The sequence below is a fragment of the Amia ocellicauda genome, unplaced genomic scaffold (genome assembly GCF_036373705.1).
Source record: "Amia ocellicauda isolate fAmiCal2 unplaced genomic scaffold, fAmiCal2.hap1 HAP1_SCAFFOLD_92, whole genome shotgun sequence".
NCBI classification, from domain to species: domain Eukaryota; kingdom Metazoa; phylum Chordata; class Actinopteri; order Amiiformes; family Amiidae; genus Amia; species Amia ocellicauda.
This window is the reverse complement of record NW_027103017.1, coordinates 18901-44820: the sequence shown is the minus strand read 5'-3', so window position 1 is coordinate 44820 and position 25920 is coordinate 18901. Positions and strand designations below refer to the sequence as shown.

At 40.7% G+C, this 25920-nt stretch overlaps 3 non-coding genes and 14 pseudogenes across 3 annotated transcripts; all 17 read right to left on the bottom strand.

Moving 5' to 3' along the window:
* Positions 1–20072: 20072 nt before the first annotated feature.
* LOC136745668 (uncharacterized) lies at positions 20073–20191 on the bottom strand (annotated as a pseudogene).
* A 213-nt stretch (positions 20192–20404) lies between these two features.
* Positions 20405–20523, bottom strand: LOC136745649 (uncharacterized; annotated as a pseudogene).
* Positions 20524–20739: 216 nt separating this feature from the next.
* On the bottom strand, positions 20740–20858 carry LOC136745673 (uncharacterized; annotated as a pseudogene).
* Positions 20859–21073: 215 nt separating this feature from the next.
* On the bottom strand, positions 21074–21192 carry LOC136745577 (uncharacterized; annotated as a pseudogene).
* Positions 21193–21408: 216 nt separating this feature from the next.
* On the bottom strand, positions 21409–21527 carry LOC136745631 (uncharacterized; annotated as a pseudogene).
* A 213-nt stretch (positions 21528–21740) lies between these two features.
* On the bottom strand, positions 21741–21859 carry LOC136745693 (uncharacterized; annotated as a pseudogene).
* Positions 21860–22074: 215 nt separating this feature from the next.
* On the bottom strand, positions 22075–22193 carry LOC136745496 (uncharacterized; annotated as a pseudogene).
* Positions 22194–22408: 215 nt separating this feature from the next.
* LOC136745633 (uncharacterized) lies at positions 22409–22527 on the bottom strand (annotated as a pseudogene).
* Positions 22528–23073: 546 nt separating this feature from the next.
* LOC136745595 (uncharacterized) lies at positions 23074–23192 on the bottom strand (annotated as a pseudogene).
* Positions 23193–23409: 217 nt separating this feature from the next.
* Positions 23410–23528, bottom strand: LOC136745522 (uncharacterized; annotated as a pseudogene).
* A 219-nt stretch (positions 23529–23747) lies between these two features.
* LOC136745739 (5S ribosomal RNA) lies at positions 23748–23866 on the bottom strand. The gene has a single exon (XR_010816171.1). It is a non-coding gene; the product is annotated as a 5S ribosomal RNA (ribosomal RNA).
* Positions 23867–24083: 217 nt separating this feature from the next.
* LOC136745397 (5S ribosomal RNA) lies at positions 24084–24202 on the bottom strand. The gene has a single exon (XR_010816114.1). It is a non-coding gene; the product is annotated as a 5S ribosomal RNA (ribosomal RNA).
* Positions 24203–24419: 217 nt separating this feature from the next.
* Positions 24420–24538, bottom strand: LOC136745598 (uncharacterized; annotated as a pseudogene).
* Positions 24539–24748: 210 nt separating this feature from the next.
* Positions 24749–24867, bottom strand: LOC136745537 (uncharacterized; annotated as a pseudogene).
* A 216-nt stretch (positions 24868–25083) lies between these two features.
* LOC136745483 (uncharacterized) lies at positions 25084–25202 on the bottom strand (annotated as a pseudogene).
* Positions 25203–25423: 221 nt separating this feature from the next.
* Positions 25424–25542, bottom strand: LOC136745443 (5S ribosomal RNA). Its single transcript, XR_010816130.1, has one exon. It is a non-coding gene; the product is annotated as a 5S ribosomal RNA (ribosomal RNA).
* Positions 25543–25761: 219 nt separating this feature from the next.
* LOC136745503 (uncharacterized) lies at positions 25762–25880 on the bottom strand (annotated as a pseudogene).
* Between the last annotated feature and the right edge of the window lie 40 nt (positions 25881–25920).

Genomic DNA, 25920 nt, shown 5'->3' with positions numbered 1-25920 from the left:
CTTCACGGGAGGACAGATCATAAAACGGACCCGGACCTGTATCTTCTGATTGGATGAACGGCCATAAGATGTTACGTCATTTTCCTATAAAGCTGCACTCATGTTGGTAAACATTAAGTCTCACTGAAGGAATTATTCCTGACGTGGGGCTTCCGAGCGGCTTGATTAAAGTTCTATTTGCTTTATCTCCACGATTTCTCCACTGATTTCCGAGACGGTTCTACATCTATGTATTCATATCTTCACCATATTTTACTGTTTCCTCAGATTCCCATTTCAGAAATTAGCTCAAATTCAATTTTCAACATTTTATTTTGTATTTCTGGGTTGTAAAATAGTATTTTATTTTTATTTTCTCCTTTAAATGGTTCAATGTTAATTTAGCTCACTTCTTCAATGCTTGTCATTTTATATTTCTATAGTATCCTTCAAATTCGTACCCTTTGACTACTTCACTCATCTTAAATCCAAGGTCTAATTTATTTCAGGTATTTTATGCTGGCCCCAAACATTTTCTGAAAATAAGACTATAATATATCACTATTCTGTTTACATTCTCCTGCCTGGATTTTACATCAGGCTGTCAGGGCTGCACCAGAGTGCTGCTCCTGTGGATGTCAGCCTTTCATTTCCCTTTAATTTGACTTTATAGAATTTGTCCATAATATGATTTTTAACAAACAAATCCTTGTCCTTCTGGGTCTTAGACGACACCATTACTATTTATTTACTTTATTATTACTTTATTTTTATTATTTAGTGTATATTGTGTATTACTTTAACATTATTCTCATAATAGAATATATAATTTATTTATAATTTGTGATGCCTTATGCACTCTATATGCACTCTATATACAGTTAAATGTTTAGATCCAGCCTGGAGCTGAACCTCTGGAGCCACTGGGGAGCTGTTCAGTTGACGGGAGCTCTCTGACTCTATTTTAAATCTATATGTGTTTGTTTGTGGGATTATGTGTATTTGATTACATGTTTTCATTGTTTAAACTTGGTTTTATACAAGTCCTTGCCAATAGTAACAATGTCTTTGCTTTAATTTATGAATTTATGGTTAGACTTAAACATACTGCTATTAATCAGTCTGTGTAACAGGGCCAAGTGAGTGATTGATTGATTGGATTTTGCTGATCCTATTAGCTATATTCCAATCAATTGATCTAAAACAGCAATTAACCCGTTTTTTTTTTTTTTTTTTTGGCTTGTTGTGAATTTTGGCTTTACATTGAAGAGTTTGTATTGTGTTCTTTTTTTAGTTGAAATTGCTGTTGGAAGATCGTATTTTTTTTTCGCCACACTGCTCGGCCGCACCACTCACACTGACTGAATGTTGTGTTGAGGTGTGTGTGCTGCACCAAACGGGAGCACCGGGACAATGTCATCATACGCAGCACATCAACACAACATTCATACTTTTATTCTGTCTTTTTTTTTTTTTTGGCTTGTTGTGAATTTTGGCTTTACATTGAAGAGTTTGTATTGTGTCCTTTTTTAGTTGAAATTGCTGTTGTAATTGTGGTAACTTATATTGGTGTGTTTATTGTATGGTTTATCTGATGTTTATATTGTGGTTTCTTTTCACTTACATTGGTGTTTATTGTATGGTTTATTTTAGTATTTCTTTAATGAAGGTCAATTGCGGTTTTATTATAATAATTGGTCGTATGTATTTGAGGGAGAAATTAACTTAACTGTTTAATGGATATTGACTTTTTATGGATTGTTTAGTGATACTGTGATTGTTATTCTATTTGCCTAAATTGCACATTGTGTACCCAGCGTATTAAATTGGTTATTAAAAAGACTTGGTTATATACTTCCTCTTGGCTTTTCACTCTCCCTTTACATCACTAATTTTAGCTTCCAGGGTTATTCGACCGGACCGTCCGGTAAACCAAAGGTGGTGGCAGCTACACGCTCCTCTGTCAAATCCAGTTAGGACACGACCTTACTAGGACAGGTTTCGTTTCAGTACATATTGATGATCCTGTACTGTTATCCTAACCAACAAAGGCAGATGTGACAAATTAATGCATAACAATAATATTAGTAAATTGGGTTTGATGTATAAGGTGTTGTAGATTATGCAATAGATCTCAACGTAATTTACTGACAGACATCACTCTTTATCACTTTCACTTTTGAAGGAACTGCTTTGTATTCTGTGTATTGTTTTATTGTAGTGCTGCTTCCTTTCTTGGCCAGGTTTTACTTGCAAACGTGATTTTATTCTCAATGTAAGCTCAAAGTCAAATAGTTTAAATAAGAAAACAATGTATTGAAATGAGAACATCATGAACCTGTGTAATTGTGCTGAAGGACAAGCACTGAAAGCAGAGAGAATTTTGTGTTTGGCATTGAATAGCCTTAAAGAAAACTATGCCGTTTTTGGAAACTTTCATATTTAAGTTGAATGTAGGCAAAAACATTCCAGTCACTCTGAAGAGAGAATACAGTTTACTGTGCGAATAAGTAGCCCCTGAATTGAAGATAAAAATCAAAAGTGCTGTTCGTAATTAGTTTACACTTTTACATCAGATGTCTTGTTTTTGCTTTCCAAATTGAGGAGTTGTGGCATATAATGTAAATGAAGTTACTTCACTAGTAGTGTGATTTCTACGTTGTGTATGTGTGTTTGTATATATGAACTCATACATTTTTTAAAGATTGTATTTGGAAAACAAATTCAGGTATAGCACGTGTCCCCCTTTTGAATGGGTTCTATATATAACATTTTAAAACGAATGGTTCTGTATAGAACGCTATGTTTGGGGGTTCTTCATGTAACCCCTTTGAAGGGGTTCTACATAGAACCATAAAGGGATCCACCAGAGCGATTACTCGAGGAACCCTTTATGGTTCTGTGCAGAACAATTTCTTCTAAGAGTGTGGAGTGTCGCCACACAATTTCTCTCAGAGGGCTTTTGACCAATGGCAATCCAATCCTGAATGACATCACCACTATCCTGTTGTACTTTATGCGAGAGATGTATTAAGTAGTTTATAATGAGAAGAATAACAATAATCACCTGTTTTTCATAGTTGCCTATAGGTTTTGTATCCATTGTCTCCTTCATATTAGGAAAGGAAGTTGATCCATAGCCTACTCAGAGACAACTGAGAGTTGGTCTCTGAGCAGCAGCACAAAGGGGTCGAGTCTCTCAATGTCCGTGTGTTGGAGATATTCCACCATATTGGTCCCAGCCTTTAAAACAATGTTAATGAAAGGTACTCACAGTCATTTTAAATATTACATCCTGTAATGTTTCCTTTCAAAATATAATCTTATTATGACTTGAACTAAATAAATCCTTTGACCCACTAATACCAAATTACAGTTAGGGGGGCCACAGGTGTGATTTGAAAATACGATCTTCCATGTCTTTCTGTTGTGTTTTGACCTGGGGATCTGTAATTGTCCAAGTGGCTACTGCACATGTACTTATTTAATATTAAATGTGTTATTTAATTAGGCTTGGTTCTGGTGAGCATGTACAAGACGTCAGCTTTTTAAATAACTGTGTGTATTGGATCATACACATTTTAGAAATACTCTCTCAAACTTCCCGCATTGGTACCTCACCAGGGAGGTAGAAAAAAGCAATAGCATTGAAAAAGTGTGATTGTAGTTCTGCTCTTCTGCAATATATTTCTACAAGATCAAGAACGGGCTCTGAAAACACTGAGGGTACAGGACGAGGACAGCGAAGCAATGAGCAACACTTGATACAGGATAAGAGCAACGGATACTTAGAATTTATAGGTGTAGGCCCCGTAGTAAAATATTCCCATCCGTTTTCATGGTACAATACTTTGATAATGACCCCCAATAGTCTTTCAAATGCCTGAATATCTGAAAAACATTTTTTTTTTCTGAATTGAAAACCCTAGCTGGCTATGCATTCGTTTGGCACCATCTAACATTTCGGAATCTGTGCATTCTTTACCCTTCCACAGGCGGTACACACTGGCAGCAAAACATAAATTGTTACCTTGGTTTATGTCTATTATTTTACAAAATAAAATACCTTTTAAGCGCCTCCGCGCACCACCACCACCTTGCATATTTCTAATCACAGTGACCGTTATTCGCAAACTCAAATGTGATAGAATTTTGTTGTGACTTTGTAGTAAATTAGCTATGCTCTCTAAGAAATCTGCAGCGTCCAGCTCCCCCACATTTCGCCTCCTCGATTAGAAAGGATTATTTAATGACCCCGAGCTCGGTCTCAGCTGTACAAAATCATTAGGACCCACATTGTGTGATATTTCATTTAGCAATCCTTGCACAGCTCCATGCACAATACGGACAGCATTCATATAAGATTGTACCAGATCCAGGTTCACAAACCTGAATTCTTCATAAAACTCCATACCCCGAAACCTATTAATTTCTCGGTCATAGCGACGAATAATCTCCAAAAACCCCCGAGGAGGGTCCCCGCCAACGCCACCCTCAGCCATTTGTTCATCATTTTCATTATTCATCTCTAACATTGCAGCATCACCACCCCCGATCTGATTATCATTGTTATTAGCTACCGATGCTAGTTCCTTAGATACATCCTGATCTATATATTCCTGAATTTCCAAGTTTACCGGATGGCCTCCCGTCTGGAGAGTGTGCAACAGTGTCTGTGACCGTGCTAATTGTGACACATTTGTTCTAAATTTAAGCCTACGCAGCATTCTTTTCGCAGCATTAATTTTATTTCGCATTACCCCCCTAATTACACAAGCAGACTGACAGATTTTGTGCTTCTCCTTTTTCATTGTTTGTCAATTGTTGTTTTCAGAATTGGTTGTTTTTTGTAACAACCCTTCTCGATCTTGCAGAGACTGATTGATTCACAGTGTGAATTACAGATTCATCAAACTCTCATCAGAAACGGGGCAATTCCCTATTTGTTTTAACAAATTTGTCAAAACATGTATTATGCACTGAGCGGTGTTTAACGCCTCCACAAGCTGACTGCATATCTTGCTAAACACCAGGGCCCTACAATCACCAGGGGTCTGTATGTCAACACAGGGTGATTGATCACATTTCATCTCAGTATCCCCACTAGTGGTGGCTTTAACCGTGCTTTTACCCCGTTTACCTCTTTTTACAGTAGCGGAGCTCGGTCGGTTCACTTTCACACATTGCACCCCCACATCGGTGGTGTCGTGTGCCACCCGGTTTGTCTTACTCAGGGCTTTTCTGGGCGCTGTGTTTCCCCTTTGTGTGACTGGTGGCTGTCTCCCCCGCTGTAGAACGGACCTCCCTTTATCAGCACGATCGGATCTCTTCACCTGTTTTCCACTTGACAAGCCTCTCAAGCAGGGCAATGCAGGCTGTGCCGCATTTTTAGCTATAATAAAACAAACATGTCAATTACACTTTATACAGTGACTTTTCACTACATTTCGAACAAATACAAAATATAATATTATTATTATTATTATTATTATTATTAATAACATTGGTAAAAACGGTGAATGTTACACACCTCCATTCAAAGTTTGCTCTGTGACTTGGGGTGGGTGGGGGAGTGCTTAGTTATGTGGGTTAAACAACTGTCAAATCAAAAAACAAACATTGGTCCCATAAATGTACACAATATAATGTTTTAGAAGATGTAATTAATTTATAATATGTAACAACTTGTTCTATGGCATACCATGAAATCTGAATAAAACTGGCCATTAAACACATTGCTTTGGCCCACCTTCAGAACACGTGTCTCCTGCGGTTTGGAAGGCGCTGTTCGGGACGTAGGCGTTGGGGGTTGCGAGTTCCACTCTCCGTGGTCCCCTGCGGGGTGCTCGGCCCGACAGTCTCGGCTCTGTTATTCTGTGCTGTAATATCTCGGTTCTCTCTCACCTTAAATTATACAAACCATGAACTATGCATGATATACTAACACTTTTAAACCCAACTCTATTACTATAAAAAACATTCTTACCATCAATACATGATAACGCATTTACTAGCTCTTCCTCATCAAATGGACCCCAGTCAGATGCCATTATGAAGAGTGTGTCCCTTCATATATTATATTGGATGTGTAAAATTAACTGCTTGGAGCGGCTTATTTATGGGGGGGCAAAATGGTATTTCATAATTTTTCTAAGAATCACACAAAATTGTATTCCACATAACATACCAGGAAACCGCCAAAAATGTTGTTCTTATTACAGAATTCAGTTGGGGCGGTATGTTGGGGTGTCTATTTCACTCCGATAAAGTTGATCTCCAACAGACATCTGTATCTATGCGTGCTATGGTCATGGTCTCACGTTCAAAACAACGTGTACACACTGGGTGAGGTGACCATTTGGAGAGATAAATTGTTATCACATATTTGTTATGGACACGAGCCTAATGGGTACAAATGACTGTACCCACGTGGCACCCATACACGCACCCAACTCCGCCCACACTCCTCCTCCTCTGTAGAGCCACTGCCTCCCATTTACCCACGTGTCCCCACACACGCCCCCAACCCCACCCACACCACGCCTCCTCTGTAGAGCCGCCGGCCACCATTTACAGTATAAAGAGCATGCTGGTAAACACAGAAAACATGTCACCCGTTCGGGACAGAACAGGTCTGCGGTAACTGGTGGAAACCCCCATAGCGCACTATGGCTACACCAGCTAAGAAGACACCCCCTAGCGACCACGCTGCTGATGAAGATGCGGGGGCACCTAACACAAAATTAAGATGGTCGGAAGACAGGGACCCAAAAGAGGTAACAGTTTATTTTACTTTAAAAACGTGTTTAGAATATTATTATTAATTTTAAACGTATGCCGGTGTTTACATGCTGTTAGGCCGTATGTGTGTATATATAAATTTCAATGCAAAGTGAATTTAAATGCATGTTTTCTTCTTTGTATGTTTATCAAAAGAATAGTGTCAGCGCTCCTCCTCCGAGCCCCAGGGATGCTCTCCCAATGTCTGATGAAGACGAAGGTGTCAACACTGGTGATGAGTCTGAAGATGATGACAAGGACCATGAACATGGCAGGGAGGATAAAACCTCAGACACTGATGATGGAGTTGGACCATCAATGGAAAGAGAGGTAAATATAGAGGTCCTACAACTGTGTATAGTTGTGTACTTCTTTACTGACCGACACACATTACAGTTTTAAGTGTTATTTTCTTTTCTCTTCATTAGAATAGTGGAGTACCAGACACCAGTGATATGGATTCCTCTGTCAACTCTTTAAGACCCCGAACAAGATTGAACATTGCATGCTTCTGTTCTTGCCTTGCTAGAACCCACAAGAGTTTTGATTCAGACAGGGAAGTTCCGAGATATAATTGTAAAAACTATGATGATCATGTAACACTAGTGATGACACACACCATAAAGGGCATTATTGCGCTAGTGTTACAACATTGTATTGGCCGTGAATTAGTTGATAAGTGTGAGGCCTGTCTGATAGGTGACCCCAGCCAAGCACAGCATCTCTGTCTAACTTTAGATCACGAGCAAGGGAGTGTCTGGAGTAGTGTCGCTCTTATATGTAACAAAATAAGTGTCACCCACTTTCTAAATGTTGTGTTATGTGTTGCACGTGCCCTATGTGGGCTATGCATCACCAGACAGACTGAGAAAGAAGTGAAATCTCTTTTGCATAGCTTAGAAACATGCACTCTACCTTCGAGATGGTTAAGTGACTTGTTGGAAAGTGTAGATGAGTAAGTGATACAATTAATTGAGAAGGTTATAAATAACAAGCCTTATAAGATGTTTTACAAATTTGTTTTGCAATAAGACATTATATATATTTTTTCCAGAGAAAGAAAACTCCTGCTGCCGTGGGTTTATGTATACGTATGTTTGAGGAATCTCTGCTTGAAGATGCCATCCTCACTCTAATAGCTCACAAGTTTGGTGATTTGTATGACACTAGTAATCCTAATGTGACATTGCTGGTTGAGGATATTGTGAAAACAGTGGATGCCCTCCCCAACATGCTCAAGAGAATGCTGTATAAAGATCCACGTCCTGGTGTACCTGCTTTTACAGCTGTTCAAAAAGTTCTCCAGAGTTCTTTTGGAAACACCATCCCTATCATGACCAAGTCCAATATATATGTGTGTATTTAAAACTTGTATTTTTTAATTTACTAAAACAGTATCATAAGACAATATAACCTTAAAAACACAGTTTATGCTATAAAACATTACACCTCCACACAAGCAGGGTGAGGTACACTCGGACCCTCACCATGATGGATGTCACCCTAGCAAAATGGCTACCATCTTACCAAATGACCTATGACCTTACAAATGGTAACAAAATGGCTCCCATCTTACCAGATGACCTATGACCTTACAAATGGCTGACATCCAATATGGCCGATATCATCCAAGATGGCTGACAAGGGAGGGTAAAAGGGTAACCCTGGGGGTGATGGGAAGGAGAGAGAAGTTCCGGTTCAAAGGTGGGGGTAACCGGAAGGTGAGGTGGGCCTTCCGGTCTATGGTACGTAGGGAGGGCGGGACTTCCGGCTGTCAAAATTGTAAGTGATGCTGCCATCATACCGTTTGACATTGTCTCCAAGGTTCTCATCGTGAATAACAAACAAAATTCAAACTACCTTCTGGCCTGACCTTCTAGCTTGACCTAATCTTTCTTAAGTATACAAGAGAGAAAAACAGGTGTGAGAAAAGAATTTCTAACTTTCCTTCCATACATACATACATACATACATACATACATACATACATACATACATACGGAAAATAAATAATAGAATTTTGAATCACAATAAGATGTTATCAAGTACAGAAAAAGAAAATGTAATAAAATGTGATCTTAAATACATACAAATAAAGAAAATTGGTTTACTATTTCCAGATTCCTTTTTTGAAATACAATGACATGCATTACAAATGAGTATTTACATTATATTTACAGCCGGTGCTCGTGTGTCACTGTGTCCCTCAGGCTGTGGTAGGCGCTGACATATTGGGCAGCCAGGGTGGCTGTGTGTCCCTCCCCCAGGAGGACTGACCGTTTTTCTTTTTTCTAAGTTTTGTCACAGGTTGGGTGGGCATCCATTATGTTGTTACAGAATGTGTCCCTTATTTTGGGCTAAAGCTTTCCGTGGAGGGGAACGTGGATCAGTTTGTACCATTTTTGGGAAGATCTGCCTTGTTGGGGCGGAGCTGTGATCCAGGTGAACAGCAGATCGGGCATAGGTGGGCATGTGGGCAGAGGAGTAGGAAGGCCGGTCAAGCAAATAAGCTTGCTAAGGTACGCAGCAGCAGCAAGCAGCCCCCCCATCCAGCCAGCCAGCCAGTCTGGCTAGCAGTGACTGAGTGGTTGACAGACGGCAAGCAACGGAATGTACGTGCTCTGTGATGTCATAGCAGTCAGCTGAGAGAGGCTCGTGATGTCATCGCTGAGCTGTCTGTCTGTCTGTCTGTCTCTCTCTCTCTCTCTCTCTCTCTCTCTCTCTCTTCCTCTCAATTCAATTCATTTGTATTGTCAAAGCAATTGGACATACATACATACATACATACATACATATATATATATATATATATATATATATACATACATACAAACATCCATACATGCTAGAAAGTCATTACTATGTTATCTTAAAGGCTAACTAAGCAGAACATATATCATTATAGAACAGAGTTCATAGGTCAACACATGGTTTTAGGGAACAGGCTCGTAGGTCATACCGTTTGACATTGTCTCCAAGGTTCTCATCGTAAATAACAAACAGAAATCAAACTATCTTCTGGGCTGATCTTCTAGTTTGACCGTATCTTTCTTAAGTATACAAGAGAGAAAAACAGGTGTAAGAAAATAATTTCTAATTTTCCTTCTACACATATATACATACATACATACATATGTAGCGTTATGTTGGGTGTATTTGGATAAGAGCATTTGGGCTCTGAGCTGAAGCACGGATCTAAAGAAGACCTCTCCCCCCCCCAAAGTTATCAGATTTCCTTAGCTCATCAGCTTGGAACTGGTTTGCATCAAAGTGACAGTTTTGGGGAGGATGGCACCGAGAAGAGGCCAAATAGTTTGGAATTCTGCTATGAGATGTCTGGAGAAAGGGGCCTGTAGGTGATAAAAACTCTTTGAAGTGGACGAGAGCCGAAATCCCGACATAGAGCTACGAACCCGGGCCAACCGGCATTTCCAAAAGATGGCATGGATTGACATCAGTCATAAATCAAGCCCCCCTCCAATAGGACACTGGGGGCTGAAACCGAAATCCAATCTCAAGAACTCAGGGACCAATCACCTACTGATCTGACAGACTTTAAGGAACAGCGGACAGTCTTTCTCTCTCTCTTTCTCTCACCTGAACCAGAAACTCGCTGCCACAGCTCAACCTGTAGCTCTGTTGCCAGAACCGGAATCAGAAACCAACCAAGTCTTTGCCGGCAACAGAAGAGTTAAACTGGGAGAAGGAGATTGAGCCGTACGAAGAATTCTTTTAAAGGACTTTATTAAATAAATAACTTTACAGACCCACCTGATCAGTGGAGTTTTACAGCTGGACAATTGACTAAGTCGACTGAATACGAAAGTGTCAGTCACTTAAATAGCTATTTGAGTCTTAAGAAACTTGACCCTTGGAATAAACAGGGCCCTGCTTTCCTCAAAGACTTTGTCTTCAAGTAACTACGGTGGAACCCTGCTTACAAAGAAGATTTTGTGCACAACCTTGGAGCATTCAAACCAGTGGAAAATCTGTTTGGAAAAGACTCTACATTCCCGAAACCCCAACTTACAGGTGCATCGACTGAGTGGAAGTTCTTGGACAAAGCCGAACCGGACTGCCTTTGTTCCAAACCACACGGACCTCGTGCCGAGTGCTGTTATCTGAGCCCGAAGGCAGAGAGGCCTCTCTGCGACGAAGTTCACATAAGTTTAACAGTTTGGAGTTTGTGATTCATGACATTTGAGAAATCAATTAGAAATGTTAATCTGTGATTCATAACTCTAGAATGTGTAATATCATTTAGTTTTCTTAAATATAAATGTGTGTTGCATTAAACTGTTTTGTTGATAATTTTAGAAATAAAATCTGTCAACCCCGAGAAATATCTTCTCATTCCTGTTTAACTGTTTAGTCTGAAATTGACACAAGTTAATAGACATTAGATTATTGGTGGCCCTGCCTATCCTTAATCATTGAATAATAATCAGTTAAGGGAAATTGTGGTAACAAATAGGATCTTTCTCGGCACCTAAACGTAAATGAGACTGATATATATATAACGAGAAGTTACCCGACATAAAAACTAACCTGCGTAGTTATTTAATGTCTGACTAATAATACTAACGAGAGACTCACCTTCGTCTTACTAACCGGTATTGTAGTCAATGTGTTTATAACCTTTTTTGTTTAACGATTTGTTAAACGGAATGTACGTGCTCTGTGCTGTCATAGCAGTAAGCTGAGAGAGGCTCGTCATGTCATCGCTGAGCTGGCTGGCTGGCTGGCTGGCTCTCTGTGTGTGTGTGTGTGTGTGTGTGTGTGTATGTGTGTCTCTCTGTCTGTCTGTCTGTCTGTCTCTCTCTCTCTCTCTCTCCCTCTCAATTCAATTCATTTGTATTGTCAAAGCAATTGGACATGCATACATACATACATACATATATATGGAAAATAAACAATATGTGTACATCTCTTTCGGCATTAGTGGTGCCCTCACAGATGTGCAAGTTACATGACAGACAGACAGACAGACACACACACACTTTCACACACAGACAGACAGACAGACAGACAGACACACGCATATTATGGGTCTTTGTTGGGTAGTGAAATGGGTAGCATCAGTCGCAGTGTGGGTAATGTCAGGGAGCCAATCATAGTCCCCGTTATTTGCATATCGTGGCGCAAAGCATTCTGGGAAAAGCAACTAAACACGTTTAGTCATGTATTTGTCCATAGTTTACACATGAGATGAAAGAGACAGTATGACGTATTGAGCACCTAGGATTCCTCATGTGTATGTGAGGGGCAGAGGAACCGGATCCCAAGTGTGCGTCCCTGGTGCTATAGGTTTCAAAGCATGCAGGGGAATAGGCACCCCACCCTGACACCTACAGAAGACTGGATAGGGAGATATAAATAGCAATGGGGAGACTCTTGTACTTGGTGTGGCTCTATCCATATAGTGGGGCCAGCAGCCACTTAGCAGGTGCAGCAATAGAAGCTCAGCCTGGGGAGACTGGATTTAGCATTTCCTCTCCATTTTGATAACTATCCATAATCATTTCTGCAAAATACTTCTATGATACCTATGTATGTTTTTTACTTGTACTATATTATACTATCAAGTATCAGTGTACACATACAATGTGACCTGTTACATTAATACAGAGGCCACGGAAGGCCAGATCACTAATAGCCACTGTCCCCTGATATTACACTTTTTCACAATCACTTTGGCACTCATTTCAGAACCTTGATGTCATTTTTCAAAACTCTAGACACTAAACTCACACCCGATGATCAAAATGCACATTTTTCAAAACTCTAACACTTTTTTACAATTGCTTGGATACAATACACATCAACCTCAGATCATTTGTTCATTGAACTAAAATGACACAACTTACATCAAAGTATTACCATTTCAAAATGCAATTCACACATTACATCTGAGATCACTGTCTATTCATTTCATTACAGAGATCTAACTATCAATTGATACAGCTGCTCAAAATGATAAGTGACTGTTGCATTACTCTTAATGCATAGTTTTATGGAAACTGACAAACAGTATTCCATGTTTCGATCATGAAAGTTTCAGGATAATGAGATCCATTGACACCAATAACCGAGGAGCATGGTTTCTTAGGGTTACCATAGACTTGACTGTGTCTTCTTGTTTGTGAAGGAACAGGACTGTGTTTTCCTGTCTGGGTTCCCGCAGGCTTAAGTGGGTTTGACCTACTATTAGAAAAAAAAAAAAAAAAATGGAGCGCTAATTAATTGTTCAATATCTGATACGCCGGTGATAATATAAAATAACGTGTTTATAGTTTATAGAAGTTTATAGTGTTTATGGTAAATGAAGAAAAGTCATTAAGTTATATACAAGTTCTATAAATGCAAACATTGAAAAGCATGTTTGTTGTTATTCCTATATAGGATTTAGTATTATTTGTGTTTTCTTGTTTTTTGCTATGTTTTCTCCCCTGTCGTTTATTGTTATTTTGCGGGCTTGCACGCCTTGGTTGTTGTGTACAAAACGATACATAGAAAATGGGAAAACGTGTTACTGTGTGGGAACAGCTCTAGTAAGACGGGCGACCCGCCACTTAAAGGTACACATGTAAGGTACATGTATGATAACTATGGAGTGAAGCGGTGCGTTTGACTGGACAATAGGTGACAGAAAATTAAGGTTTCCAGAAGATGGGACTTTTGATTCAGATAGACTTGATCACCTAAAAACGGTTTTGCAAAATAGGAATACAAAGCATTAAGAAATGAGAAACCAAAGCTAGCTATCTTAAAACATTTGTTAGAGAAAAGAAAGAAAAGACAACAGGCATAATTCAATCTGAATGCCCCGAAGACAAATTAAAAATATATATATATATATGTTTTTCAGTATAAATGACAGTCCTCAAGATACTGAAGGAAAATTACTAGATAAGTAATAAATAAGGGTAGTTTGAGACACTGCAGGTCAATATGACATGCCAACCAAAACCATGGTATCTGAATTTACTATGGATATAAATTAATATGTGTCTCTTTGTATGTTTGTACGTTTTCAGTTTGCGCAAGGTAAATGTCCATATTTTGACTTTTTCATGTACTGTATAGTCCAGAATATGACTAAGAGAGTCATAAGTCACAAATAGTTACAGAATGATAGCTAAAAAACGCCAGTTAAATATGTTGTAATAACAGACCTACAAGAAAGTCAGCATTTAACTGTACACAGAATGCTATTGCAAACAGAAATAATAATACAAAATTAAGTTATTTAAATAGGTCTTACGAATACAGAAGTTAAAAGTAACATGTTAGAAATGGAATTAGAGCCAAATTTAGAAATAGGAATCCGAGGCAACCACAAACATTCGGTGAAGGTTTCTTACATATTGATAAATAGATAACCAGATACTCCAGGAAATTAACGATGTGCTCATTTGGAAGCTATGAGTTCCACAATGAAGAGTTTTTAAATCCCTAGTAATAGATCCCTAAATACAATGTGTAGGTAAGAAATTAACTATTGATCAGTTCAATCTGGATTCGGGAACAGTTCTTCTGAACCTGTACTGGTGTAGATTGGACTTCAATAGGAGGAAGTGACACAATAAAGACATGAGCCGCGCAGGAGGACAGTCTTAGTGCCCACGCAGGTTCTTAGTTGGGGAAATCATTGACTGGACACATTTTTTGAAAATGTGCTTTCCTGAAGTACCTGGACATCATTATTGAGATCAATGAAAAGGCTTATTTTCCAAAGATTAAATACATTCATTAACTACAATAATGTAGTGAAATGTATATAAATAGTAATAATACAAATCGATCAAATATAACTTGCATTTTCTTGTAAGAAATTAGGAATAGGAGAAAGAACAGCTGTTGGGATGCAGTGCGATGTTATCCAAAATTGAAAGCGGTTGAGAAAGGAGAGTTTGTTCTGTGTGAGACAAATGTACTGCCACGAGAGACTCTGATGGTGATTGACTGGAATATGAGGGAAAATAATGAAGTTACTACAGGTATAACTAAAGGTGTAACATAACTAATTTAATGAAACATAGTCATGGCAAGTTATAAAACTGTTTGGAAATAGTCCTTTCACAAACAGAAATACCCTATCAATTAGGAAGAGGGGGGCAGGGGGCAAGGGCCGTATGTGCTCCTCTGCTCCCCCTGTTCGCCTGAGCAGACAAGCAGCCTGAGATGAGAGAGAGAGAGAGAGAGAGAGAGAGAGAGAGAGAGAGAGAGAGAGAGAGAGAGAGAGAGAGAGAGAGAGAGAGAGAGAGAGAGAGAGAGAGAGAGACAAGGCAGAGACTGTAAGTACGTGTAAGGGTTCATAACTTATTACAAACAGAGCAAGAGTGTAATGAATGGTAATTTACACTGCTTGTATTAATAATGATAATAATATTGATGTTGATACAGACGAATACATCACATACTAGATGACAACCGCATAAAACTAATAATAATGAAAATAGGAATAATAGGAGTATGGAAATAATTTCAAATTATGGTTTATTGGTAAAAAATGAATTGAGAAACAAAGATTAATAACTGCCATCATTTACCCAACTACTATTAACTATGGTGTTGAAGGAGCTGCTGTAATAGTTATTGTAATGTTCTCAGGTATTTAAGTTAGATAAAAGGACAAAGATAAGCACATTGTTTTGAAACTTTGACAACTCCACACAAAAAGAGTATCTACACTAGGAAGTAAAGCTGATTCAATAAACACAGGAGATATGATGCTGCTGACGACAGCTGAGTGCTGTACTGAAATAATTTGATAAATGAGATAAATTGGAATCAAGATTATTATTATTTTGAATTGTCCCTTTACTAGAAACCTTATAGATTGTGCGAATGTCAACTAATGTGATAGAGATGCCTTTTATAAGGACGATCTCTGATGTTGTGTGAACCACACATTGTGTCTTCAGACTGATTTATTCCACATGGCAGATATGCATATTATGAATCGTGTCCTGAAGGAACCGATGTCTGACCCATATGGAGAAGATGCTGGTGTTCTTGTTGAGACACAGTAGGCCGAGGGCGCGGCTTTAAAGACAGCCTCACAGCAACTTGAACAGACCAATGCTGAGGTCCACTACGCTGAAGTGATGCTTGACTCAGTGGAGAAATAAGTTAAAATACTATAATTAAAGGTTTTCCAGATTATAGGAATCTACAATATATTGTGAAACTGCTCAGATGACGTCCGCAGTAGCACATATTCTTCTATTGATAGTTTAATTTATAATGTACTATTAGTGGAGATGTCACATTATTCAAATGAATAGAATGACAGCCATGAAGTCAGAATCAGTCCATTGCCCTTCACTTAAGATTTGTACAATGTATAATGTTTATAAATCAAAACGCAACAAATATATGTACAATACAGTTTACAAACTGAATTTGTAAAAAAGAATGTTTTGCTGACTTTTGTATTCTCTTTGAAGCAACAAAATGTATGTGTTATGTATGTCGTAACTAGGGTTTGACTTTTATGACCTGGGGCTGGATGAAATTTAATTTGAGATGCACTGTAAAAGCTCCAGGAAATTGCAACTGGCCACTGCACCTTCCATAAGAGAGCTCAAACATTTGCTAATGCATTGGTTGCCTCACAGGCACTCTTTCCCTGGTTTGCCCATGTGGCGCATGGTGTTGGCCACACGGGCAAAGGGGGGATGTGTGCATCAGTCTTTTAAATTGGTTTGCCCCAGGTTTTATAGTAACAGCTTAGCAATATTGTAGAACTTGCCACATTTGTCAAGCTCATAATCCTGCAATATGCAAATAGATTGTGTTCAAAAGCTTAAATGTTGTGGATATGAATATATACTTGTAATAATATATAGGTGTTCTAAATGGGTTGAAGCCTATCCCGTAGGAAGGCTGAAGTAGTAAAAGTAGCAAAAATACAGTTAAGGGATGTTATATGTAGATTTCGCATTCCAGGGAAATTTCCAGTGATAGGAACACTCACTTCACTGGGACAATAGTGCAGGAACTATGCAAAGCCCTGCGAGGTAAACAACATTTTCACTGCCCCATCAGGCTCAGTCAGCTGGAGCAGTGGAGAAACAAAATGGGATATTAAAGAATAAGCTGTCTAATATATGCAAACAAACAGGACTCAAACGTCCAGATCCCCTTCCTATAGTCCTAATGACAATGAAATCGTCAGCAAATTGAGAAAAACAGGTCTTTCTCCGTGTGAGATTATTATGGGATGACTTATGAGACTCTCCATCACTCCTCCATTGTCTGTAAGGGAAATGGACATCCACTTGATGGATGATGCTATGTTGTCTTTTTGTATGGGACTAACACGTGCTTTCGAAGCTGTCCATTCACAGATGAAAGCCGCCCAGACTGAACCATCCCAGCAGGTTTACCACCCCTTCCAGCAAGATGACTGTGTATATCAAAGCACACAAGAGAAAGTCCTCCCAACAGCCCAGGTGGACAGGGCCCTACCAGGTGCTCCTGACCACCCACACAGCTGTGAAGTGCCTAGGAACGACGACATGGATCCACTCCTCACACTGCAAACTTGCCAATCGAGGCGATCAGCACAACCCTGGTGGAGAACAGAGGGATAAAGGAATTGTTCTTCCACATCAGATTTGACATTACTGTATGTATGCAGGCCCTTGTAATTGCTTTTCCAATACTGCCAACTGGTTATTGATGATTGATTTCACATTGTGGTACGAGTATCGAGTGAAATGCGTGCTATCCACCTCAACAACACAGCGATAACATGGAGCCGGCAGGTGATCCAGGTCACAATAGAGGTCAAGCAGTGGGAGGAGGAAGACGTGGTGGTCAAAGGTGTAGCGTAAGGTACACTTATAAAATTCAATTAAAGAAGTGAATTTATAGTATCACCTTATCACGAATCCTGGAATCTTGTAGAACTCTTTTCTGTAATAATTGGATGCAGACACCAATTCCAAAGATATAAATTGTCAAATTTATTCAAAAACAAAGACTAAATGTAGCACTACACTAATTATACAAAAGGGAAAAACTAATTAAAATTCAACTCTAGATCAACAAATCAAAGACAAATCACTTCCGTGACCAAATCAAAGACCATGGGATCGCATATGATAACACACAAATCATTAAACAAAAAAGGTTATAAACACATTGACTACAATACCGGTTAGTAAGACGAAGGTGAGTCTCTCATTAGTATTGTTAGTCAGACATTCAATAACTACGCAGGTTAGTATTTATGTCAGGTAACTTCTCGTTATATATATATCAGTCTCATTAACGTTTAGGTGGAGAGAAAGATCCTATCATTACTTGTTACCACAATTTCCCTTAACTGATTATTATTCAATGATTAAGGATAGGCAGGGCCACCTATAATCTGGTGTCTATTAACTTGTGTCAATTTCAGACTAAACAGTTAAACAGGAATGAGAAGATATTTCTCGGCGTTGTCAGATTTTATTTCTAAAATTATCAACAAAACAGTTGAATGCAACACACATTTATATTTAAGAAAACTAAATGATATTACACATTCTAGAGTTATGAATCACAGATTAACATTTCTAATTGATTTCTCAAATGTCATGAATCATGAACTCCAAACTGTTAAACTTATGTGAACTTCGTCGCAGAGAGGCCTCTCTGGCTTCGGGCTCAGATAACAGCACACGGCACGAGGTCCGTGTGGTTTGGAACAAAGGCAGTCCGGTTCGGCTTTGTCCAAGAACTTCCACTCAGTCGATGCACCTGGAAGTTGGGGTTTCGCGAATGTAGAGTCTTTTCCAAACAGATTTTCCACTGGTTTGAAGGCTCCAAGGTAGTGCACAAAATCTTCTTTGTAAGCAGGGTTCCACCGTAGTTACTTGAAGACAAAGTCTTTGAGGAAAGCAGGGCCCTGTTTATTCCAAGGGTCAAGTTTCTTAAGACTCAAATAGCTATTTAAGTGACTGACACTTTTGTATTCAGTCGACTTAGTCAATTGTCCAGCTGTAAAACTCCACTGATCAGGTGGGTCTGTGAAGTTATTTATTTAATAAAGTCCTTTAAAATAATTCTTCGCTCAATCTCCTTCTCCCAGTTTAACTCTTCTGTTGCCGGCAAAGACTTGGTTGGTTTCTGATTCCGGTTCTGGCAACAGAGCTACAGGTTGAGCTGTGGCAGCGAGATTCTGGTTCAGGTGAGAGAGAGAGAGAGAGAAAGACTGTCCGCTGTTCCTTATAGTCTGTCAGATCAGTAGGTGATTGGTCCCTGAGTTCTTGAGATTCGATTTCGGTTTCAGCCCCAAGTGTCCTATTGGAGGGAGGCTTTATTTATGACTGATGTCAATCCATGCCATCTTTTGGAAATGCCGGTTGGCCTGGGTTCGTAGCTCTATGTCGGGATTTCGGCTCTCATCCACTTCAAAGAGTTTTTATCACCTACAGGCCCCTTTCTCCAGACATCTCATAGCAGAATTCCAAACTATTTGGCCTCTTCTCGGTGCCATCCTCCCCAAAACTGTCACTTTGATGCAAACCAGTTCCAAGCTGATGAGCTAAGGAAATCTGATAACTTTGGGGGGGGAGAGGTCTTCTTTAGATCAGTGCTTCAGCTCAGAGCCCAAATGCTCTTATCAAAATACACCCAACATAACGCTACATATGTATGTATGTATGTATATATGTGTAGAAGGAAAATTAGAAATTATTTTCTTACACCTGTTTTTCTCTCTTGTATACTTAAGAAAGATACGGTCAAGCTAGAAGGTCAGCCCAGAAGATAGTTTGATTTCTGTTTGTTATTTACGATGAGAACCTTGGAGACATTGTCAAACGGTATGACCTACGTGCCTGTTCCCTAAAACCATGTGTTGACCTATGAACTCTGTTCTATAATGATATATGTTCTGCTTAGTTAGCCTTTAAGATAACATTGTAATGACTTTCTAGCATGTATAGATGTATATATGTATGTATATATATATATATATATATATATATATATGTATGTATGTATGTCCAATTGCTTTGACAATACAAATGAATTGAATTGAGAGGAAGAGAGAGAGAGAGAGAGAGAGAGAAAGAGAGAGAGAGAGACAGACAGACAGACAGACAGACAGCTCAGCGATGACATCACGAGCCTCTCTCAGCTGACTGCTATGACATCACAGAGCACGTACATTCCGATGCTTGTCGTCTGTCAACCACTCAGTCACTGCTAGCCAGACTGTCCCTAAGACAAAGTGTACAATACTTCAATTATATCTCCTCCAGACTGAAAGAGAGTATTACGAGCTACGATGAAGTTACCCAAGAGACGTATAAAGCTTGCAGCACCTGGTATTTCCAGGAGGTCACCCATCCAAGTACTGACCAGGACCTGCCCCGTTCAGCTTACGCGATCTGACGAGATCGAGCGCGTTCAGGACGGTGTGGACACATGCCGAGAGGCCTGGCTGCATGATGTCTCTTAATGGTTGGCGGGTATTGACGGAACTTCCAGCAAAAAAAAAAAAAAAGAAAAACGGAGGGAAAAATATCAGTGCAGCAAAGGATGTTGAAAGTAGCCAGGTACGTGTACAATACTTCAATTATATCTCCTCCAGACAGAAAGAGAGTATTAAGAGCTACGATATAGTTACCCAGGAGACGTAAAAAGCTTGCAGCACCAGGTTTTTCTAGGAGGTCTCACATTCAAGTACTGACCAGGTCCTGCCCCGTTTAGCTTCCGAGATCTGATGAGATCGGGCGCATTCAGGACAATGTGTCCGCATGCCAAGAGGCCTGGCTACATGATGTCTCTTAAAGGCTGGAGGATATTGACGGAACTTCCAGCAAAATAATGAAGAAAAAAGAAAAATGGAGGGAAAAATATCAGTGCAGCAAAGGGTGTTGAAAGTAACCGGGTACGTGTACAATATTTCAATTATATCTCCTCCAGACTGAAAGAGAGTATTAAGAGCTACGATAAAGTTACCCAGCAGACGTAAAAAGCTGGCAGCACCTGGTATTTCCAGGAGATCTCCCATCCAAGTACTGACCAGGTCCTGCCCCGTTTCGTTTCCGAGATCTGACGAGATCGGGCGCGTTCAGGTCTGTGTGTCCGCAAGCCGAGATGCCTGGTTGCATGATGTCTCTTAAAGGCTGGCGGATATTGATGGAACTTCCAGAAAAAATAAAAAATAAAAAGAAAAATGGCGGGAAAAATATCAGTGCAGCAAAGGGTGTTGAAAGTAGCCGGGTACGTGTACAATTCTTCAATTATATCGCCTCCAGACAGAAATAGAGTATTAAAAGCTACGATGAAGTTACCCAGGAGACGAAAAAGCTTGCAGCACCTGGTATTTCCAGGAGGTCAGCCATCCAAGTACTGACGAGGCCCTGCACCGTTTAGCTTCCGAGATCTGATGAGATCGACCGCGTTCAGGACGGTGTGGCCGCAAGCCAAGCAGCCTGGCTACATGATGTCTCTTAAAGGCTGGAGGGTATTGACGGAACTTCCGGCAAAAAAAAAAAGAAAAAAGAAAAATGGAGGAAAAAATATCAGTGCAGCAAAGGGTGTTGAAAGTAGCCGGGTATGTGTACAATTCTTCAATTATATCTCCTCCAGACTGAAAGAGAGTATTACGAGCTACGATGAAGTTACCCAAGAGACGTATAAAGCTTGCAGCACCTGGTATTTCCAGGAGGTCACCCATCCAAGTACTGACCAGGACCTGCCCCGTTCAGCTTACGCGATCTGACGAGATCGAGCGCGTTCAGGACGGTGTGGACACAAGCCGAGAGGCCTGGTTGCATGATGTCTCTTAATGGTTGGCGGGTATTGACGGAACTTCCAGCAAAAAAAAAAAAAAAGAAAAACGGAGGGAAAAATATCAGTGCAGCAAAGGATGTTGAAAGTAGCCAGGTACGTGTACAATACTTCAATTATATCTCCTCCAGACAGAAAGAGAGTATTAAGAGCTACGATATAGTTACCCAGGAGACGTAAAAAGCTTGCAGAACCAGGTATTTCCAGGAGGTCCCACATTCAAGTAATGACCAGGCCCTGCCCCGTTTAGCTTCCGAGATCTGACGAGATGGGGCGCGTTCAGGACGGTGTGGTTGCAAGCCAAGAGGCCTGGCTGTATGATGTCTCTTAAAGGCTGGAGGGTATTGATGGAACTTCCAGCAAAAAAAAAAAAAAAAAGAAAAATGGAGGGAAAAATATCAGTGCAGCAAAGGGTGTTGAAAGTAGCCGGGTACGTGTACAATTCTTCAATTATATCTCCTCCAGACTGAAAGAGAGTATTAAGAGCTACGATGAAGTTACACAGGATACGTAAAAAGCTTGCATCACCTGGTATTTCCAGGAGGTCACCCATCCAAGTACTAACCAGGCCCTGGCCCGTTTAGTTTCCAAGGTCTGACGAGATCGGGCGCGTTCAGGACGGTGTGGCCGCAAGCCAAGAGGCCTGGCTGCATGATTTCTCTAAATGGCTGGAGGATATTGACAGAACTTCCAGCAAAAAAAAATGAAAAAAGAAAAATGGAGGGAAAAATATCAGTGCAGCAAAGGGTGTTAAAAGTAGCCGGGTACGTGTACAATACTTTAATTATATCTCCTCCAGACAGAAAGAGAGTATTACGAGCTACGATGAAGTTACCCAAGAGACGTATAAAGCTTGTAGCACCTGGTATTTCCAGGAGGTCACCCATCCAAGTACTGACCAGGACCTGCCCCGTTCAGCTTACGCGATCTGACGAGATCGAGCGCGTTCAGGACGGTGTGGACACAAGCCGAGAGGCCTGGTTGCATGATGTCTCTTAATGGTTGGCGGGTATTGACGGAACTTCCAGCAAAAAAAAAAAAAAAGAAAAACGGAGGGAAAAATATCAGTGCAGCAAAGGATGTTGAAAGTAGCCAGGTACGTGTACAATACTTCAATTATATCTCCTCCAGACAGAAAGAGAGTATAAAGAGCTACGATGAAGTTACCCAGGAGACGTAAAAGCTTGTAGCACCAGGTTTTTCTAGGAGGTCTCACATTCAAGTACTGACCAGGTCCTGCCCCGTTTCGTTTCCGAGATCTGATGAGATCGGGCGCGTTCAGGTCTGTGTGTCCGCAAGCCGAGATGCCTGGTTGCATGATGTCTCTTAAAGGCTGGCGGATATTGATGGAACTTCCAGAAAAAATAAAAAATAAAAAGAAAAATGGCGGGAAAAATATCAGTGCAGCAAAGGGTGTTGAAAGTAGCCGGGTACGTGTACAATTCTTCAATTATATCTCCTCCAGACAGAAATAGAGTATTAAAAGCTACGATGAAGTTACCCAGGAGACGAAAAAGCTTGCAGCACCTGGTATTTCCAGGAGGTCACCCATCCAAGTACTGACGAGGCCCTGCACCGTTTAGCTTCCGAGATTTGATGAGATCGACCGCGTTCAGGACGGTGTGGCCGCAAGCCAAGCAGCCTGGCTGCATGATGTCTCTTAAAGGCTGGAGGGTATTGACGGAACTTCCAGCAAAAAAAAAAAAGAAAATAAAAAAATGGAGGGAAAAATATCTGTGCAGTAAAGGGTGTTGAAAGTAGCCGGGTACGTGTACAATTCTTCAATTAAATCTCCTCCAGACAGAAAGAGAGTATTAAAAGCTACGACGAAGTTCCCCAGGTGACGTAAAAAGCTTGCAGCACCTGGTACTTCCAGGAGGTCTCCCATCCAAGTACTGACCAGGTCCTGCCCCGTTTAGTTTCTGAGATCTGACGAGATCGGGCGCGTTCAGGACGGTGTGGCCACAAGCCGAGACGCCTGGCTGCATGATGTCTCTTAAAGGCTGGCGGGTATTGACGGAATTTCCAGCATAAAAAAAAAAAAAAAAATAGAAAAATGGAGGGCAAAATATCAGTGCAGGAAAGGGTGTTGAAAGTAGCCGGGTACGTGTACAATTCTTCAATTATATCTCCTCCAGACAGAAAGAGAGTATTAAGAGCTACGATAAAGTTACCCAGGAGAAGTAAAAAGCTTGCAGCACCTGGTATTTCCAGGAGGTCACCCATCCAAGTACTGACCAGGCCCTGCCCCGTTTAGCTTCCGAGATCTGACGAGATCGGGCGCATTCAGGACGGTGTGGCCACAAGCCGAGACGCCTGGCTGCATGATGTCTCTTAAAGGTTGGCGGGTATTGACGGAACTTCCAGCAAAAAAAAAAAAGAAAAAAGAAAAATGGTGGGAAACATATCAGTGCAGCAAAGTGTGTTGAAAGTAGCCGGGTACGTGTACAATTCTTTAATTATATCTCCTCCAGACTGAAAGAGAGTATTAAGACCTACGATGAAGTTACCCAGGGGACGTAAAAAGCTTGCAGCACCTGGTATTTCCAGGAGGTCACCCATCCAAGTACTGTCTAGGCCCTGCCCCATTTAGCTTCCGAGATCTGATGAGATCAGGCGCGTTCAGGACGGTGTGGCCGCAAGCCAAGAGGCCTGGCTGCATGATGTCTCTTAAAGGCTGGCGGGTATTGACGGAACTTCCAGCAAAAAAAAAAAAAAAAAATAGAAAAAGGGAGGGAAAAATATCAGTGCAGCAAAGGGTGTTGAAAGTAGCCGGGTACATGTACAATTCTTCAATTATATCTCCTCCAGACAGATAGAGAGTATTAAGAGCTACGATAAAGTTACCCAGGAGACGTAAAAGCTTGCAGCACTAGGTATTTCCAGGCGGTCTCACATTCATGTACTAACCAGGTCCTGCCCCGTTTAGCTTCCGAGATCTGACGAGATCGGGCGCGTTCAGTATGGTGTGGCCGCAAGCCGAGATGCCTGGCTGCATGATGTCTCTTAAAGGATGGCGGGTATTGACGGAATTTCCAGCAAAAAAAAAAAAGAAAAATAGAGGGAAAAATATCAGTGCAGCAAAGGGTGTTGAAAGTAGCCGGGTACATGTACAATTCTTCAATTATATCTCCTCCAGACAGAAAAAGAGAATTAAGAGCTACGATGCAGTTACCCAGGAGACGTAAAAAGCTTGCAGCACCTGGTATTTCCAGGAGGTCACACATCCAAGTACTGACCAGGCCCTGCCCCGTTTAGCTTCCGAAATCTGATATGATCGGGCGCATTCAGGACGGTGTGACTACAAGCCAAGAGGCCTGGCTGCATGATGTCTCTTAAAGGCTGGCGGATATTGACGGAACTTCCAGCAAAAAAATAAAATAAAAAGAAAAATGGAGGGAAAAATATCAGTGCAGCAAAGGGTGTTGAAAGTAGCCTAGTACGTGTACAATTCTTCAATTATATCTCCTGGAGACAGAAAGAGAGTATTAAGAGCTACGATGAAGTTACCCAGGAGACGTAAAAGGCTTGCAGCACCTGGTATTTCTAGGAGGTCTCCCATCCAAGTACTGACCAGGCCCTGCCCCGTTTAGATTCCGAGATCTGACGAGATTGGGCGCATTCAGGACGGTGTGGCCGCAAGCCGAGAGACCTGGCTGAATGATGACTCTTAAAGGTTGGCGGGTATTGACGGAATTTCCAGCAAAAAAAAAAAAAAAAAAAAATAGAAAAATGGAGGGAAAAATATCAGTGCAGGAAAGGGTGTTGAAAGTAGCTGGGTACGTGTACAATTCTTCAATTATATCTCCTGCAGACAGAAAGAGAGTATTAAGAGCTACGATGAAGTTACCCAGGAGACGTAAACAGCTTGCAGCACCTGGTATTTCTAGGAGGTCTCCCATCCAAGTACTGACCAGGCCCTGCCCCGTTTAGCTTCCGAGATCTGACGAGATCGGGCGCATTCAGGACGGTGTGGCCGCAAGCCGAGATGTCTGGCTGCATGATGTCTCTTAAAGGCTGGCGGGTATTGACGGAATTTCCAGCAAAAAAAAAAAAAAAAAAAAAGAAAAATGGAGGGAAAAATATCAGTGCAGGAAAGGGTGTTGAAAGTAGTCGGGTACGTGTACAATTCTTCAATTATATCTCCTGGAGACAGAAAGAGAGTATTAAGAGCTACGATGAAGTTACCCAGGAGACGTAAAAAGCTTGCAGGACCTGGTATTTCCAGGAGGTCTCCCATCAAAGAACTGACCAGGCCCTGCCCCGTTTAGCTTCCGAGATCTGATGAGATCGGGCGCGTTCAGGACGGAGTGGCCACAAGCCGAAAGGCCTGGCTGCATGATGTCTCTTAAAGGTTGGCGG